Below are 19,798 nucleotides of genomic sequence, written 5' to 3'. Positions count from 1 at the left end.
AGCTTTCCTACAATAGCTGACCATTGTATGTGGGATTGACAGGGACAGAGCTGAGATGTGATTGAAATCAGGGACACTTGAGAGGCATGCATGCAGGTGTAAGACAGCAGACTACCAATGACATGTCATCCTGATAGATCTAAGACAGGTTTACTGCTGTAATCCCTATTCCCCATACCGCCATCCTCCCATCTGCATCCTGTTATATGTAGGATCTATTACATACCTGGTGGAGTGCCGTACTCCTTTGTTAAACTGTGCTTCAAGTAATGTTTTGATAATATACTCTCCATGTTTAAGTCTCATACAGATCTGTTCCCCATAACCAGCTGCTTGCCTTTGTAAGGTACTGCTCATTACCAGGTAATTGTCCCTGCACCACTCTGTGACTCAGAATTGCTAATTGTAGCCAGAACAGCTGTATTGCATTATCATTAACCAATGACATGCCATCACAGTGCAATATATAAGGCCTTCATGTAGGTCTTGGTCCCTGTCTTAGTTTTTCGGATGGACATTACTGAGGTGTGGAGACTACAGCATCGCTGGGGGTAGGTACAAACACCGTCCACTGTACAGATTTATGACGTATGTTCAGTTTTGCCTCATATGCATGGTCAGTGTCCCATACCATTGTGGTCATCTGGCAGTGCACTGGCAATCATTGTGGGTTAAGGCCAGTAAGGGATGACACACACGTGTATGTCACACTGCATACCCATCAGACTATGCATGCTACTGTAATAGCTGTTATTCTATCAACTTGCTATCTTTGTAGGTGCAAACTGCTACACATGTCCATAGTTGTGTGCCTTTGCCCCATCCCCATTAAATATGGCTGTGTCCAGATCCCTTCTTCTAGGCAGTTGGGAGATATAGTAGGTCTGTAGCAGCTATCTTTACATACAGCTGTGTATGCTACAGGCTCAGCTGCTGCTGCAGCTTACAACACATAGGGGGGAGTGTGAACATTTTGGTGGATAACAAGCTGTATGTGTAAGTGTGTCACCTGTGTCAGGCCTGCCGTTACAACCGAGCCAGGGCAAGGGTATTCTATACAGTGCAATCAGGACATGTGCATAAGGTACGTCTGTTATGCAACAGTGTGACTAACAGAGTAATATGCAACATACAGTTAGGCTATATGGCTATGTGCATTGTGTCTTTGCCTGCAAGCCTTTGTCTTGCAAAACTGGGCAGCAGTTAATTAAGTTGCAATAACGTGTGGGAAATAAAATTGCATGACTCAGTCATTACTTACTGTCTTCACAATAAAGTAATCGAAGTGCAACACAACACTGGATTCAAACCCAGGACTATGTGTGGCAAAATGTACTGCATACAAGGCATTTAACAGACTAAGCTACTGAGACGCTGCAAAAGCATGTGTACTTGCAGGATATATGTGCAGATATACAGGCTGTGAGAAACATTTCCACATCCATGAGTATGTGCGTGGCTTTATATGGTTGTATGTCTGCACCAGGGTCCCAGTTGTACATGTACTTTGCAGGAGTCCTTCCACAAGCTGTTGATCAAAAGGCACATATACCTGCTATCACAGATCTCACTTACATCCATTAGTATGTCTTCATTATTATGTATTATTGCACCAGAGTCCAGGGTATACTCCCAATTTTCACATTAGTTTCTTATTTCATTTACATGCGTACTGTCTGTCAGTAGCAAGCAATATATTTTGCTGGAAACACCCGTGTAACCTAAAGCCTGTGTAGTATGGTGGGTTAATGCAGTGTGCTGTAGTTAAGAAGGGCCTTGGCTTAACACTTCCCACAAGCGTTTATTTTTTACATGTGAGTAGCACTGTAATAGACACAGATAGCCATTAAAGCACTTTAATGCTAATTTGAACTGAGTTAAGTGAAGCGGTGTGGAGCAGCTCTGTGCAAACCTGCGCTAAGAAAATATAAAGAAAAGAAAAATGGGGTGATAGGAAAGTGATGAAATGGGGGCAAGCAGGAGGAAAAACAATGTGAAAGGCAGGTAGGGATGTGCAGGATGGGTGTAGGGAAAAACTAAGGCTATTCATTTCTTGTACTGCTTCAGCTTTGCATTTTGACAGGTTTTGTAGATGTATTTGGACTCTCAAACCCCAGAGAAAGGGATGAGGGCAACATAAATGTGCTGTGAAGCCAACTGGACCAAATTAGTTGTGTCCACTGGACACGTGCAAAATGGAGAGCTATGTTTGGGGTGATATTTTTTGTGGGACAGGTGCCCATTTTTTTAAGGAGAGAGTGCAGTGTTAGGGAAGGGACATAGGTGCATGTGGGGAGGTTAGTTGGGTAGGAGAGGATGCAATAGCAGATAGATAAGACAGACAAGACAGCAGACATGGGTGGTGTGTGATTCATGTGGGGGTAAACACCTTGGACTGGAGGGTGTTGTGGATTTGGAGTCACATGTGCCTTAAGATGGCAGCAGCATGACTGACATCCCTACTCATGGACAGTTGACCCTGCTCCTTCACTGCCCTGAATGTAGCTGTGCTGGAGGCTGGGCACCAGAGCCAGCCTGCCCCACCAGGCTGGCCAGTGTTCCCTCAATCTGGTGCAGGTGATGTTCATACCTCGGATGAACAATCCTGTGCACGATGGCTAGTAGTTGCTGTTGGGTGACTACTGCCCCTCTCCCAGGGGGAGACTGGGCCCTGTCCCCTGAGGTGGTTCCACCGAATGCCACAGGTGGTACAGGGGCAGCAGAGGGGGCACCACTGGCCAGGGTCCCAGATGTGCCAAGACCCAGTGCCATGGCCAGTTGAGGTAGGGTAGTCGGATTATGTGGAATTGGCCTACCCTGCCATGCTGTGATGATGGAGGGATAGCAATAAGTATAGGTTAGTTATGAACAATACATATTGTTACTAATAACAGCCTGCCAGAACTGTGGAAATAAACCAAGTACATAACAATGCATATTATATGAAACACATCAGTAAATAACAGAACAGACAGTATAATAATAGCATGCTAGTAACAGTTACGGTATAAGGCCAATAAAATAGGTAATTCAACAAGATATGTTAATATGTAACCATTATAATATATAACAATAATAAACACATGCCCCAAAATACAGTTTAATGTAACAATATATGTTAATAGTAAACCATAACCAATGAATAACAATAATAAATAAATGAAGATAAGGGGTGGAGAGAGAGAGAGAGAAAAACAGTCCATTAGTACTATTATTGGCTATATACTTGACAACAGTGCTATTGTTTACTCTATAGGTCTGTCCTTTCTTTATGTTTACAAGTCCCATGCACATACATACTTCTCAAGCTATCTGCATGGGACAATATGGGCCAAACAGTAACAACTGTGGGTACACAACTACACAGAACACTTGCACATCAAGTGGACCTATATAACTACCAAGGTGTACTGTAGGCTGATGTAGTGATACTCTGCTCTTTAGGTAATCATCTTGATGATAAATCTGGACCAGAGGGATTACACACTACTAATTACATTACATGACAATGTGACCCTTGAGAGACATGTATATGTACAGTACAGAAACTAAACAACTATCATTCCTTGCCTGGCAGGAATGGGGTAGAACCCAATAGCAGTGACTGCGGGGGACATCTGCATGGCATGTATGAATTGGCTTACAGCCATACCAAGAATACATGTTACTTATTTCACTTTATTTTATCATTATAATATTTATTTCCTTATTTATTTCCTTTATTTTATGCTGTAGTTTCACATTCTTGCTGATTCCCACAGTCTGTGACATCTAAACACACAATTATTTACTGATAATATGGGCTACCTCACCCATTTACATGTAGCTCCTGTGGAAAGAAAATTTGTGAGTATTATGTAGTGAAACCTAGCACTGGATTCGAACTCTGGTCTGTGTGTGCCAAAATGTACTTTGCAGACTGCATTTATTAAACTGAGCTACTGAGTCACTGCTGATTACAAATTGACTGCTATTTTCCTAGGCCTTACCTGGAAACAAAATATGACCTGGCAGTACTACTACAGTTTTATACTAGCCTGTAGTGACAGTAGAACACACATGCATGAAGTACAAGCATGACAGAGATAGTAGGTAACCTATACATTATTATATAGTCTGCAGGTGTACACAGTATATTGCTTGTAGGTTTAAATATCTATGGAGTCAACAAACAATATCAGATCATGGAGTGGACTACCCATATACCTTGCTAGCCTGCTGTTTGTGGATGACAAAGCATTATGTGAACAATACTGGCTTAGAATCAGCCTTAACCGGTACTATATGTGTTAAACAATACATTTGGGAGCCATTATATTTGCAGTCTACAGCTATTACACTGTTATACTTGATTACAGCACCTTACCTCACAGCTTGGATACATATAGCTCAACTGCAATGGTTAAAACAAGACATTCCTGATGTACACAATTTACCTTGCAGTTATTGGTATTGGTTCATGCGTTATTACAGAACAGTTGTCATAACTCATTTCTTGCAAAATAGCTCTGAATCCGCACTTATTGCACAACAGATTTATTGGCTATACCTTCATGCAGGTACTGGTATCGTTTCATGTTTTTATTACACAACAGTTGTCATACTTCATTTCTTGCAAAACAGTTCTAATTCTACACTTATTGCATAACATACTTTATTGGAAATATCTTCATGCAGTTCCTGGTATAGTTTTGAGTTTTTATTGCACAAGAGTTATGATTATGCAGGTGTTGCAGTACAACTCTAATTCCACAGTTATTGCATTACAAACTTTATTGTAAATAGTTTCTTACAGTTAATGCTTTACTCTTCCCTGCTTATTGCGCTACAGTTGGCAGTATTCTCTTATTGTAGTACAGCTCTAAGTCCACATTCATTGCAATACAATCTTTACTGTGTATACATAATTGCAGTTAATGCTTTACTCTTTCTTGCTTATTTGTCTATAGTTAGCATAATACATCTGTACTCACCACACTCACAGGGCAACCTCGCTAACCGCCTGGCATGGGCCTCGATATTGCGAGATTTCTCCTCTGCAGCTGTTGGCAGAGAAGCACACCATTATACATACCAGTTTAGCAGGCTTTCACTTTAGATATTGGTCAAACAGAGGTAAAATTACGTACAGACTTGTGGAGCATTCCCTGCCAAGCTTCTCGGACCCAGGTGTCCAAGAGAGATCCCCCTTTCAATGCTTCATGTCCCATTGTTAGGCATGTTCTTTAAATAGTAGGTTCAGTAGCCCACTCTATTTTATTAAGACATATAATTCTGGGTCAAATTTTATTAAATCTCCTGCTGCCCTTCTATCCCCTCACTTCTTTTCATGCAATATATTATCAATTGTCCCACATCTCTCCCACCCATACCTGGTTTAAATCAAAGATTGGCATTACTTCATAGTTCATAGGTTTGTACTATGCTATCAGCCCTAGGGGCTATGCAAGCCTAGCCATAACAATTCCCTGGCTATTTCTTCCCACAGTATTTACTTCCCTGGACTCCTGTCTAGCAGGGTGACTGACACGATCTCCAGGGTGAATTTCCTATCTCTCATTCAATCATCAAGGTTCCTTTTGAAGAGGGCTAAGGAGTCACTCTGCTTGACATGTATGGGCAGTCTATTCCAGAGTCTGGGGAGACTCTGGGTCAGGAACCTATCCCTCCAGGATGTTTTGTTCATTGTGATGACAAGGTTTAGATCCTTGGAGCATGTGTCTCTGAGGGATTGGGATTTCTTTAAGTGTAGCATGTCCAACAGCTCTGGGCTTGACATGGGCTTGTATGTTAAGCAGAGATCGCCTCTGAGTAGATGATATGTGACAGAGTATAGGTGGAGTTTTTTTAGATGATCAGCATAGGGCATCTGCTTTAGGCCTGTGATTCTTTTAATGAAGTATTTCTGTGGGGTCTATATTAGATGAGCGACCGTTCTGATGTTTGAATCATAGATGGTCGACATCATATGATCGAATGTCGGAAAGGTCGAAGGTGAAAGTCAATGGCTTTTCAAGCGCAGAATGGGAAATTTTCCCTTTCTGCACTGAAGTGACAACATTAAATTGAATTATCAGCAGGTTAGCACAGATTGATACTGTACAACTGTACATCTGTATACTGTAAGGTTTATTGAAACAAGCCAACCAAGCACTACTGTTGATATTATAACATTTTCTTTATAACAGAGATCACTATCAGATACACTGCACTTCCTCAGCTGAATCAAATTACAAAATATCCACCAGATAGTCTTTTGCAGTCACTTTTATCTAGTTTCAAAACTTTGCCATTGATGAAACATTTTTTTCCTGTATTGAAGCATTCTTTGTCTGCATCCTTATGTCATCCAGAGAAAAAGAGTTCTCAGCTGGCCGAAATGTTCTGTCATTGATAGGATAATCTGTACTTTTTTCTGCTGTCAGCCATTTCCCTTTATTCACTTGAATATCTGTATACATTCAACTGTTTATGATATTTCAACAAGCCTCTATTGTTAATGCCATTTGTTATAAAACATTCAGAAATGTAATACTTTTTGTTTCACACAAGCACATTCTGTTAAGCTAACCATATTTGTTTACTACACATTTCTTTTCTGTACTTGCAGATGCAGTGTTCCACAAATATCACACTGTTACTATGATAGAAATCAGTTTTACCAAACCTCTGTTACTGTGAAGGAAAAACAGTTCTACCAAATTACATATATTTTCTATCAAATACATGTCATTACTATGAGGGAAACCAGTTTTACTTTATATAATTCTATCAGACACCACCTCCAACAAGTTTAACATTTTTCTGTCATTTCCCTTCCTGAAATGGTGCATTATAGAACATCAGATGTTGTGGGAATGGTATTTCGATAGTCTGTTTGCTCCACCTTGCCCAATTGATCACAGACATGAACATTTTCATAACAAAAGCTAGAAAGCAGTGCTATTTCACCTGCCCATATTAGGCAGTTAGCCATGCTGCCAGCTATAAACTAAATTTGATGTGGGGCAGGCAATACTGCCTTACATAAACAAACAACAGTTTAACGGCACCAAATGCTCTTGCTTCCATGAAGATGGCTAATCCTTGCACTTCACAATAAAGTTCATAGGTTCATAGGAGTTTACTAGGCTAATGGCCCTGGAGCCTTTACAAGCCTAGCCCAAAAGATTCCCTGGCAACATGCTGCCCATCGTTATTTGCCAGTGCTTCTGTCCAGCAGGGCCAATGAAATGATCCCCGGGGTGAAGTTTCTATTTCCCATCCACTCATCAAGATTGATGTTGAAGAGGGCCAATGAGGTGCTCTGCTTGATGTGTAAGGGAAGTCTATTCCACAGCATGGGCAGTCTTTGGGTTAGGAACCTATCCCTCCAACAAGTTCTTTTGATTGCGGTAATGAAGTTGAGGTCTCTGGCATGTGTGGCATGGAAGGATTAGGATTTCTTTAGATGTAGCATATCTAGCAGTGCTGGATCTCACATGGCTTTGTAGGTCAAGCAGAGATCGCCTCTAAGTAGGTGATATGATACTGAGAAAAGTTGGAGTTTTTTTAGTATTTCTGCATAGGCAAGTGTTTAAGGCCTGGGATCCTCTTAGTGAGGTATTTTTGTGGTCTTTCTAGTTGTTGCATATGTCTAGTGAGATACATGCCAATGGGCCACTGTACTCGATAATTGGTCTAATAAGAGAAGAGTAGAGAGGGACAATGACCTCTTTCTTCCTGTAGGCAAAAGCCTTTGTAATGAGATGTGTCAAATAAAAGGATTTTCTGACCACAGTGGCAATGTGATTATCAAAGGATAGGTTACTATCCACTTGTGTTCCCAGATCTGTTATGACACCTTCGGTGTTCAGTGGATTACCATTGATTCAGTAGTTCATGGGTACTGCGTTCTTCCCGAAGGGGATGACGATGCATTTTTTGACATTGAGCTTAAGGCCATGGTTCTGACACCAGTCAATGGTCTCCATGAGGCCTTTCTGTAGAATGTCTACATCATTTGGGGAGCTAATAATTGCTCCCAGTTTGCAGTCATCTGTGAACTTAGCCAGCCAGAGTACCTTGGTTTTGGCCTGGACTTCAGAGAAGTAGATGCCAAACAGGAAAGGACCCAAGACCAAACCCTATGGGACTCCACTCGTGACTGGTCGGTGGTCTGACTTGGAGTTCGCTGCTTTCACTGTGTGGATTCTATCAGTGAGCCAGTTTGCAGACCACCTTGTGGCATAGGGGTTAATGTCTAATTTAGTGAGTTTATCTCTGATTCCTGAGTGAGGAATTGTATCAAAGGCCTTGGCCAGATTGAGGTAGGCTGTGTGAACTACCTTGCCTTCATCCATGGCACTGGTGACAGATTTGAAGAAGTCTACCAGGTTGATCAGGCAAGATCTACCCATAACAAATGCAAACTGCGTGGGGTCTAGAGTCTGGATATTCCCTATGTCCTTATTTATTAGGTCCATGATGATGCGCTCCATAGCCTTACATACCAGACTTGTCAGACTAATGGGGCGGTAGTTCCCAGGGTTTGTAGTCACACCCCCTTTGTGGAGTGCAATGACTGTAGCAGAGCACTGTTTGGCAGGGACAAAGCCTGAATTGAGGCTGTGATTGAACAGGGTACTCAGGTGTGGTGCCAGTTCACTTTGCAATTCATGTAGTACACAGGCCAGGATGTTGTCAGGTCCCATGCAAGCTGTATTCATGGCCTTGGACAGTGTGATTTTAACCTGTGCAGCTGTAATATTGAGTACTTGGCATTCCTAAGGTATTGTGATTGGTCCTTTGGGGGTGAGAGGGGGGTAAATTTGGCACTTAATCTGTCAGTCAGTATATTGACAATGTCTATTGGCTCAGTGTAGGAGTTACTATTGTGTAATAGCTCCGAGCAGATCTGAACATTGCCTTGTAGATTTTTGACATAACTGTAGAAGGCCTTTTGGTTGTATTTAGTATCTGTTGCAGTTTTGTTTTCATTGCTAGCTTTACAGGATTTAATGAGAGATCTCAGCTTTTTGTTAAGGCTGACAAGGGAGCTTTTCCAGTCTTGGGACTTCACCTTGTTCTGCAACAGTTTCTTCCTTCTGTAGTAGAGTTTATTTATGGCAGGGGACCACCAGACTGGCTTCCTCTTTTTTTGAGGAGAACATCTTGGTTCTATTTGGAATGGCCCATTCCATGCATTTCTGTACATGTTCGTACAGTGCATTGGAGTATGATTCTGCAGTCCTGCATTTATTCTCCATTTGCATGGGTGATGTAAAGTTAGCCACCTCAGATTTTAGAAGCCCAAAATTGGCTTTGGAGAAGTTTTTTATGGTGGCTTCCTTTGCAGGGGGTGTGGGTGGGATCAGGATGTGGATATTCATGGTGACTAGCTTGTGGTCAGATCTGACCAGGTGTAGAGCAATGGTCGCCCATATTAGTAATAACCAGGTTGAGGAAGTTGCTACCCTTAGTGGGGGTAAGAATGAGCTGGTCCAGGGCATTGGAACTGATGAATTCCAGGAAACGTTGAGCAAGTGTATTGGTACTTGAGTAGTTTTCCCAGCTAATGAAGGGGCAGTTAAAGTCACCCAGTATGAGGGTGTTGGGTTGGACCTTTATATTTTCCAGGGTGTTTAGGAATATGGAGTGGGATTCTTGGGGCATGGTGGGGGATCTATAGCAGGTAACAATCTGGGTTGCAGTTTTGTCCAGTGTTAGTTGTACCTGGAGTATCTCTGATGCGTTATGTTGGGCAACTAGTCTGGAGGTGTACATATCCTTTATAAATATGGAGACACCACTGCCTTTGGGCCTTTGATCCACATTTTGGGGCCGAAAAGTGTGGTATGAGTTATAGCCTGGTAGTGCAGGAGTGCTTTCAGGTGCCTTGAACCAGGTCTCTGTTACTGCACAAATGTCTTTGTTCTCCATTTTGAGGAGCTCTTCAAACGAGTGCATTTTGAGATTGGGACTTCTAACATTGAGTAGCATAGCCCGCAGATTACATTTGCTTGTAGCTGCTACAGTGGTAATTTGGTCTTTTGGAGATTGCCTAAAAAAGACACTATAGGGGTGGCAAGGGCTTTGGCCAGTATACAGAATCCCAGGGGTGACAGATGCAGGCCATCTCTACCAAAGCATCGAGGTCTGTCGATCATGTCATCCCAGGCAGACAGATACTGGATCCCCTTGGAATGACACCAGAAACTTAGCCAATTACTGAAGTCAGTAATTTTTGTTTGTACTGTGGTATCATTCTTGGTGATGGTAAGATGCTACTCAGAGCTAGGGTCATGCCCATCTTTCTTACAAATACATACTTCCTTGCAAATATATACTTTTAACAAATGGTCACTGGTTGAATGCCTATCTTAACTGCACACACTCTGTAACTGATATAATTTGCATTTATAACTGTAAATTACACACAACTGTATTGTCTGTACTTTATTACTTTACTAGGTACAACCCTGTGTACTCTTAATCTATGCCTAAATTCCTGTTTGTGTCTTGATCCATGCTGCATGAGTAGTGGCTGAATAGGGTCTGCCAATCTGTCCACTTACCCAGTTATCAAATTGATGTAACTAAATAAATAAAATAAAACACCTCATTTTTATGATAAATGGAGCTCTCCTGAATAAGACTGAGGCCCAGCCTTGTTGTTTATCAAGTTCAAGATCTTCTTAAAGATGGAAGAGAATCTAAGTTGACAGATCTCCAGTGAGCATTCTCCCTTACTCAAATATACTATATTGGCCATATAATAATTGTGTGTCAGAAAGATTTAGTAGAACTTTGCCAGGAGACCGATTCTAGGGCATTATATCTTAAGCTGTTAACATTGTGAAAAACAAGTGGCATGTCCCAAACTGTTCTACTGGAAGCTGGAATTGGGACAGGTATCTGAGGAAATACTCCATGACAGAGTTTTTTTTAATGGCTCCACCTTTAGGCTCATATCTTTCAGACTTAGACTGTAACATAATTTTTATTGCACACTTTCATGGGTTGTCATTGATATATTTTTAGTTACTTCCCCAGATGTCGCCATCACACTGCTGACCTGCAGCATATACTGCTTGTCTTTAAGAAACTCAAACACTTCTAGGAAGCATTTAAGATGGAGATAGAAGTTTGTCTGGGCAGTAGCTTGCCTTGGATATTGAATCATGTGTCCTGAACACATTACCTTTTAATTTGCTCCTACCCCCCCAAAAAAAACAAACATTTTCTTTGCCATTTCCATCTCTGCTTTCATAAAGATATGATATTTATAGAGGCAGCACACTCCCTAAGTTGTAACACCATAGAATACATAGCATTGCATAATTTCCATGTTGCCTGTGCTAACAGGATTATGATGCAAAGAATACTAGGTTAGTGAGATATTGGCATTGGGAAATTGTCAAGCTGCAAAACATATTACTGCTGAATGCCATTCAGTAAAAATAAATTGTCTGAAAATGTCTTTTGGTAATTGTGAAAGTTGCATTTTGCCTCACTGTTGTGCGACTGTATCAAATGTTCTTCTCAACAGATCCATAGCTCTATAGATTATTACTACTTTTTTGCATTTCCTTTTCTAGTTCACTAGGTAAATTTGAGAATTTCTACTACCTCCTTACTCATCAGAGTCTTTCTCAGCCCCCTCCCTTCAGCATTCTATGGTTTTAAAATTCAAATCTATACTATATAAATGTCATGATATTCTACAGATCTCACCTTTCCACACCATTCTGAAAACATTTTGACAAAGCAAACATGAGAAAGGGCACTGTGTGATTTCTGGGTCATAGTTTGTTAATAAAGTACAAGAAAACAAAGTCCACAATCTTTGGAAGCAAATTTGGCAGAAACATATTTCCTTCTTATGGGCCATTAATGATGCTGATGTGGTAAAACTTGGTTATCCCCCATCTATAAATATCTGGCTTACAGTTAGATCAGACTTTTTATTACAACCACCATCTTCAGCAAAACCAAATAAAAACTGGGGCATCAGACTGTTCTTCTATACAAGTAGAATCTTTTGCTTCATTTCCCCAAAGGTAAAGGAATTTATGTAGCTTATCTAGAATACAACTTCCCCCCCTAGCTGCAACTGCATCAGAGGAAAAATAAACTTACTGTCCCTGCTAATTTATCAGTTTGCTGTCTATTAGACAATGAATAACTCTCCTATGAGACTTCCTTCTTCTTCAAACTTATAAAACTAGAATCCTTCTCATTCTTGTCCTGCAAACTTCCTTTTATCACCTGACAATATAACTTGACATCATAAACCAGCAATACCATCTCAGTCTGTCATCCTCTAAACAGACTACAGATAAGTGGCCATTCTTTCTCACTTTTGGGACCACAAAGATGGGACTTATTGCCTCTCACCCTCAAAGAACCTCACAATTTGTTATTTTTAAATATGTACATTTATTTTCTAATAGATGCTGAATGACTACCATTAGTCTTGTATGTTTTGTTATCTTTTTTATTTGGCTCTGTGCAGCTGAGCATTAGTTGTATCCAGGACCCCTCCCCATACACAGCTTCTATAAAACTTTTTTGCCAACCCTTGAACTTAGTCTGACCCATATTTAGAGCTGGTGAAGAGATAAATGTACCCTGTTTCAGCTTCATGCTAATGATGAGAGAGTATTCCTATTTAAGACCTATTACCCATCCCCAGGTTCCATCCAATGTGATGGTATGCAGTGGACATAAGGTATATCATCCGGGTCTATATTATATCCTCGAACGCTTAAAAAAGTGAACGCTGATTGATCAAACTTATTTTCACGAAACTGCAAAATATCGAAGCAGCAGAAACTTTAATTTTTTCCTAGGGAAATAATTCGATTGTCCGTTTCTGTTGCTTCGGTATTTTCACTGTTAAGGTGGAAAGTTACCAGTCGGATTCAGGTAAGTGTGCGATTGTGTGGATGTGAGTGTTAGGGTGATTTAGGTGAGTTAGGGTTAGGGCTCGGGTTAGGTGTGTGTGCGATTGAGTGGACATGAGGGTTAGGGCGGATTTAAGTGAGTTAGGGTTAGGGAGCGGGTGAGGAGAGTGTGCGATAGTGACGGACCTTAGGGTTAGGGTTAAGGTAAGTTGGTAGTTAGTGGTGTGTGCATAGTTTAGTGTAGGGTTAGGTATCAGATTTTAGGTGTATGTGTGTAGATTTCTGTTTGTTTGGTGTGCTTGTGTTGTGTGTATGTGTTTTGGATCAGCAATTTTTTTCCCCTGGGAAAAAAATCGATGATCTGACAGTTCGAGATTGTAAGCTTTTGCTTAAATTAGGTCGATCAATCAGCGTTCACTTTTTTAAGCGTTCGACGATATAATATAGACCCTATCATCCATGCCTCTGCATGCAACCCAGTAAAAATGGTTAAGCATTGTAGACAACAGTCTCTGTGTGTCCCTAACCATCACTAGAGATCAGCCATGGAGATATGCTAAAGTATGTGCCCTTCTATCCAGGATGTATATCCTGTATAACTAGGTCATTGTAAAGTTGTAGAGTTTTGACACCATGCATATTTATAATTGAACCTTAAGGTTTTTGAATGTTCAGTCCAGTTCACAAAATAAAATTATTCAAGTGTGTGTAATGTGCATAAGTGAAAGTTGGGATCCACATAAATGAAACTGGTAAAGTTATTTGCTCTCACCTTAAAAAAAAAAAAAAAAAAACATGAGTATCCCTTAGGTAAGCCGTAAGTAGCCAATAAAAGAGGTAAGCCATAAGTAGCCAATAAAAGCTATATTATACCGACTGATCTTATCACCCCACCCATCAAATGTATTTTGTTGGGTGCCGAATCTCCAACAAAGAAACAAAAATTATACTTTATGAAGTCATGACTGCCCATATCCCTATGACTTCTTTTTTCATCTCTGTTTACTGTCCTGGAGGTGTCGTCGCTAGAAACAGCTGGTCTGTGCATTTGCATATTACCCAACAACTGATACTACAGTAACTGACAGTCCATTTGACATAGTAAGGATGTAGCTTGTAACTCTTCCAGGTAATCACTCACTCACTGGTGCCAGGTAACTGCTACTGCCTTGTGAAAACTGATGCCCCTCTGGTATATCCTGTTTGTAGCTTTTTAGTAGTTTTTTTTTTTTTTTTTTTTTTAGCTAGGAAGCATTAATAAGCCCCTCATTTTCCACACTGCCCTATACTGACTGTTTACATTTAATACCTCAAAAAACTATCCTGGTGAATCTGTGATTACTCACTGTATGCAGGCAGATTCCCTTCTAAATCACAAATCCCACAACACCGAATTTCAGAATGTCAAGATGAAAATAATAAAGACTTACAATCATGAACGTCTGATTTTTCTCAGGGCAAGGAAACACTTGTCCAACATGTAATGTAAACACACCGGCCTATGTGAAAGCCACCTAGGTGGGGGTTATATCCCCCACACCCCCCAATACATCCCCTCAACTATATATACCAACTCTGGGATCATACTACAGTGTGGAAAAGGGTATATTTCTACATGCTGGGCAAGTGTTTACTTGCCCTGAGAAAAATTGGCCGTTTGAGATTGTAAGTCTCCGTTATTTTTGTCTCAACATTCTGAATTTTGGTGTTGTGGGATTCGTGATTTAGAAGGGGATACATGCAGGCACACCTCAGAATCCCAGAAGTTTTCAAATACACAGTTTTAGGCAAAGTGTTGAAATTGTTCAATGCCGCTATGAATGACTCAATCTGGATGAACCATTTTTAGCGTAATGATAGTTGAGTTGTTCACTGTAGTACTAGTCATAACCAGTAAACATGATTTAATTTATTTTTGCCCCAGTCATGTTGTGACCCTGAATAGAGACTTTAGATACCTAATAAATTACTTCTTTCCCTCACTTCACCTATGTAAATCTTGTGTCTCACAGTAGTAAGGGAACCTTTTCTATACAAAAGAGGAGCCTCAATTCATTCTGCTCAAGATAGGAAGGGTTTAGAGAAGGACCCTTAGTAACATCCTTATCCATAATACAACACAACATTGAATGGTACTGTGTAATTTCCAACTACAGCAATGGATTTATCTTTCTAGAGGTGAAAGTTAGTCAGCAACAAAGCAGACAGATGACCTGCCCACACACCAGTGGGCCAAACTTATTAAGGAGTAATATTTAATCTATTGCTTATTTTTTATTTTATCTATGATCCAGACAATGCATATTCATTTCTGCATTTATGGCTGTCTGTATAACAGAGTGATCACAATTATATTAGCTGCAAAATGAGGAAAGAAATTAACTAGTCAAATTCAAATCCAAATCCAAATACTTCCGAATCTCTAATGAAGCCCAAAAAGAATGTAATCATTGTTTTAAGAGGAGTGGAGTCAAGTTTGGGAGTTAGCACAGAGAATTAAGGATATGAGTCATTCATGTCTGTAGTCCAGAGTTTGTTTCTGTTTCCACATGTCTATATAATGACTCTGAGCAAGTTATTTTCCCTGATAATGCTCTGAGGCAATTAAGAAATTGTACTAGGCTTCCTAATGACATTGATGACATGCCTATTACTTATCTATGAAGCTAGCAATTTGAAAGCCTGATTCAGAAATGTGTATTTTACCATATCGTTGAGGAGGGGACTTGTGTGGGTTTTCACTTCCTAAGTCTTATGGTTTTAAGTAGTCTTTCGGAGGTTGTAGCGCATTAAAGAAGGGTACAATTTTCTTTTTTGCTGTTGACACATTACAGTGTAAAAGTATTTCAACTGAATGTTTAAATATATTGTAAACTTTTGCACAATGAGCTTTATTATTATTATCATTTAGATTCATATTGCTACAACAATATAAGAAATGAAGGTCAGTGACATTTAGTTCTTGGCATCTATTGATAAATAACTCTCTACTGTTTCACCAAATTAGAGGCAAAACAAAAATCTTTCTTTTTGAGATATTCTACACCGCACTTCTAAGAAACAACTCTGCTATCTCACTGGACATGATCTAATGGCACTGTATGTCTCTGACAATGTACCACAAGACCTGCTTGTTGAGATGGAGTCTGTGCTGTACAGGTAGGAGCAGCCTCCCTTACACTGGTGTTGAGTTGCTTAGAGGCTACTGATCCATGATGATCAACTGTGAGATCTGGCTGAATGTGTTGGTGTTTGGCAGTAGGCTATTGATTGCATTTACTGTGCATGTACAGTATTTTAATTAACTAGATTGACTACTCCTACTGGTCCTCAGCAAAGTATACAGTGTGCTGGCAAATGCAACTGCATCAAGGTCCCAGTGATTCTTCATACATGAAGAGTGCTTGGGTTCAATTAGTGGGTCTATAACAGTTATTGTACCAGCAACATACCGTTGCCCCCCCTTGCAGCTTCCGTGCACTGTTAAAGTATCTTTAGTTGGGCAGAAATGTGCTTAGTGATATTCAAGGTCTCCTAGTATGTCTTAGCATATGTCTTCTTTATAGGTTCTAGGTGAATATTAGGCTAACTTCCCTGAAGGGCCATTTTAAGCCTTGCCCATAACCCAACATCAGAGTCAAACTCTGTACATTGAACTCATGATGCAAACACCTTAACCATTATGCCAACCCCCTTCCCCCTTTGCATAGCATTTTGTATACAATACTGACTTGAGTTGCCATGGTTGCAAAGAGAATGCAGAATTAACAACAAGAACCATGTGGTATTGTGCCCATCTAGAATATATGCTCTAGGGCATGCCAAATCTTTATGTTGGTTTTGTGGGTGATGACCACATGCTATGCACACACATATTATGATGGTGCCACAAAGGTCACGTACCTTCTGCAATTTTGAAAAATGGAACCCTAGACATCTGATATACATGGCAGCAAACTCTGTGCTGAAATTTGTACCTTTGACATTAGGGACACTGCAGTCTGCACAATCTGTACATAACTGGTCCTCTCAGTAACATTCTGGTGTATATCAAAGTTTTCTCTACATGATGAAACTTACAATCCAAAACTGTTTTAGGATACTGCTTTCTGAGACTTACAGAATAGATACAATATTCCTGACATTCTTCTGTAAAGGTTTGGTAGCCAAGATGAAAACTGCTTTTATGATTTAATTTTCATTTATACAAAGCACCCATGTTCAGCACTGTTCACTAGCCCTTGTAAGTGCAGTGCCATCTGTAGTAAAACTCTCCTAGGTTGGTAGATAAATTTTAAGTCCTTTGAATCATACCCTGTCTCATGAGCATGCAGATGTGCACCTCTATGCATATTTTCCTATACTCTGAAGATCATGACGCATACTTGTGTACTGTCATTCTTCTCTTCATGGTGCTTCTCTCTGAATGGGAGTTGTTTCTTCAGCAACACACACACATATGCTTAAATCAAACAAATTAGGGCAAGATGTTTCAAAAAAGGAAGAGTTCTCAGAATTTAAGAATGAAGGAAGAAAATGGGTACTGAAGACTTTAGAGTTGGTTGGATTTAGTATCAAAATGTGTGGTAGCAAAGCTCCCCTGCATAAAACACTTATTCAGATATATGTCTGTTCTTCTGTCTCCAGATTTATGCATTCATGGTGGATTGCTACTATTTTTGTAAAAAAAAATCCTCTCCTCGATACACATTTCTCCAAAATGCTGTGTCCAGCATATTTCTGAATCCAGGTCTAAATATTAAACATAGAGGAGTAGAAGGTGGACGTGGTAGAAGCCTGTCTTATTATAGCTGAGACCATGATTCTATTTCAGCCTCCATCATATTTCTAAGTGATAAAACTATTTTTTGCACAGTTGTGTAGGCTAAATTAGGCAGGCTGATATAGGTAGTTTCAGGATACAATTGCTGCATCAGAATTTATTTCTTGATCAGAAATAAAACAGACTGACACAAAAAATAAAAGAAAATATGGCTCAAGCATTTTTGTAGACTAGAAAAATGGGTCAAAGGGGGTGAAAACTTTAGGTACAAGCTGCTGGGGGAGTGACTGGTAGTTGCTGTTGCGGGTGATACTGAGCATTCTGTATTTAATGCCAATACTGCATTCATAGCACTCAACAAGATAGAAACTGTAAAAAGGAGCTTGCCACAATAATATTTCAGAATTCAAGAGCATTTTTTTGATCTTACACTTTAGGATGACCTTTTGTTTTGGTCCTCAACTTTAGATTGAGGGGTGCCACTCTGGGGCACTGCCCTGGGCACTAACTGACATAGTTATGGCTCTATTACATGGTGGTATATGGAGAAAAGCATGGGCCTCCAGAGATGAATAGAGGGGTGAACTAGAGAAGGCACAATACAAGGAGATAAGATGAACCTTAGCAGAGGGGGTGAGGGTAGCAAAGGAGCAAACAGAAACAGAGTTAGCAGAAGAAGTCAGGAAAGGGAACAAATGCCTTTTAGGCATATAGCAGAAATATAGAGAGGCAAACCTGACCAAATTGAGTAAGGACAGGAGAAAAATAATCACTTAAGAGAGGTAAAATGAAGAGGCACTGAATATATACATAAATATGATATCATTCTCCAAAAAAAGAAATGGATGGAGGATACTGGGCTGTTAAGGATGTTGAGTAGCATGAGGAAAGAAAACAACAGATACATGAGTTGAGATCATAGAAGTGGAGAGATAACTGGTGCAGAAAAGAAACTGACTGTCCCTACTGGCTGTCAGCAAACTAGTCCGTGTGCTGGCAAATTCCCAGACACCATCCCTCAACAATTCAATGACCAGAAGTCCCTCAGAAGTGGAACATGACAAGAATATTATTTGGTAGTATTAGTATTAGTAATATTAGTTAATAGCAGTAGCTGTATGCTTTTATTTGCTGATTTACTACTAGAATACTAAAACTCTATATTGTTTTCACTAGTAGCTACTGCCACACATCACCAGAATGCAAAACTCTCCTTTAGTCTAATTCATGCTGTCACTCCCTCACTTCCCACCAGCAGTTAACTTTATATATCCCTCTATCACTACCTTTCTTTCTTTCCTGACTTCCCCTTTATCATAGCCAAGCCTAATAAACTCCTCTAAGCTTTCCCCATAACCATGCATACATTCACCCATTGGACACACTGTCAGACATAGTGTACATCCTAACAGCTTACACATAGTCTCTGGAACTTACTTGTTCTGGTATACAGTCCAGACCCCTCTGTTCACCCTCGCTCTGCTTGGGTTCACTCTGATCCACTATCCTACCCCCATTCCCACACCCCCGTTCCAATAAATTTGTACTTCCTGTAGCTCTTCCTATACTATAAATCAGCCACTACTCTTTCTAATACCAGTAAAATTGCCCTCCCCTGCCCCTCCCACCTTTTCCTCCCCCTTTATCCTCAACATACTAGAACCTTCCATCACTTACCCAATCCTTGTGAACACCTCTCTAGCACCCTCCTTTTATCTCAGTATCTCTTCAGTACATAATAAAACCCATACCATACAGCTCATTTATTTATTTATTTATTTTACATTTGTTGACCGGGCTAGTCCAACTGGATACATGTCCATTTTCAGTGGAGGCCTGGGGAGAAAAGCTCCAAAACTAAAACATACTAAAAACTATACTAAAAGTAACACACAAAATACATCTAAAAACAGAAATACACTAAAAATATATAAACATATGATGCTAATGATTAGGAGATGGCATTAATATAGAGTAATACATATTCAGTTTAACATAGTATACAAAGAGAAATGTAAGTACAGTATCTGGTAGGTTTTGTGCTTGGTAAGTAGTACTAAGTAGTGACTGAGATAGAAATTAAGAGTGAAGATTTGAGTATAGATTGGGTACTTAAAGATTTAAAGTA

At 40.0% G+C, this 19,798-nt stretch overlaps 1 protein-coding gene across 2 annotated transcripts in view; it reads left to right on the top strand.

The window, feature by feature from the left end:
* Positions 1-19,798, top strand: part of LOC122802724 (interleukin-5 receptor subunit alpha-like) — an 869,500-nt gene that overhangs the window by 325,211 nt on the left and 524,491 nt on the right. The gene's annotated exons all lie outside the window — the stretch shown is intronic.

The sequence above is a fragment of the Protopterus annectens genome, chromosome 5.part0, assembly GCF_019279795.1.
Source record: "Protopterus annectens isolate FY-2018-M chromosome 5.part0, PAN1.0, whole genome shotgun sequence".
Lineage (NCBI taxonomy): Eukaryota > Metazoa > Chordata > Ceratodontiformes > Protopteridae > Protopterus > Protopterus annectens.
This window is presented reverse-complemented; position numbering and strand designations above follow the sequence as displayed.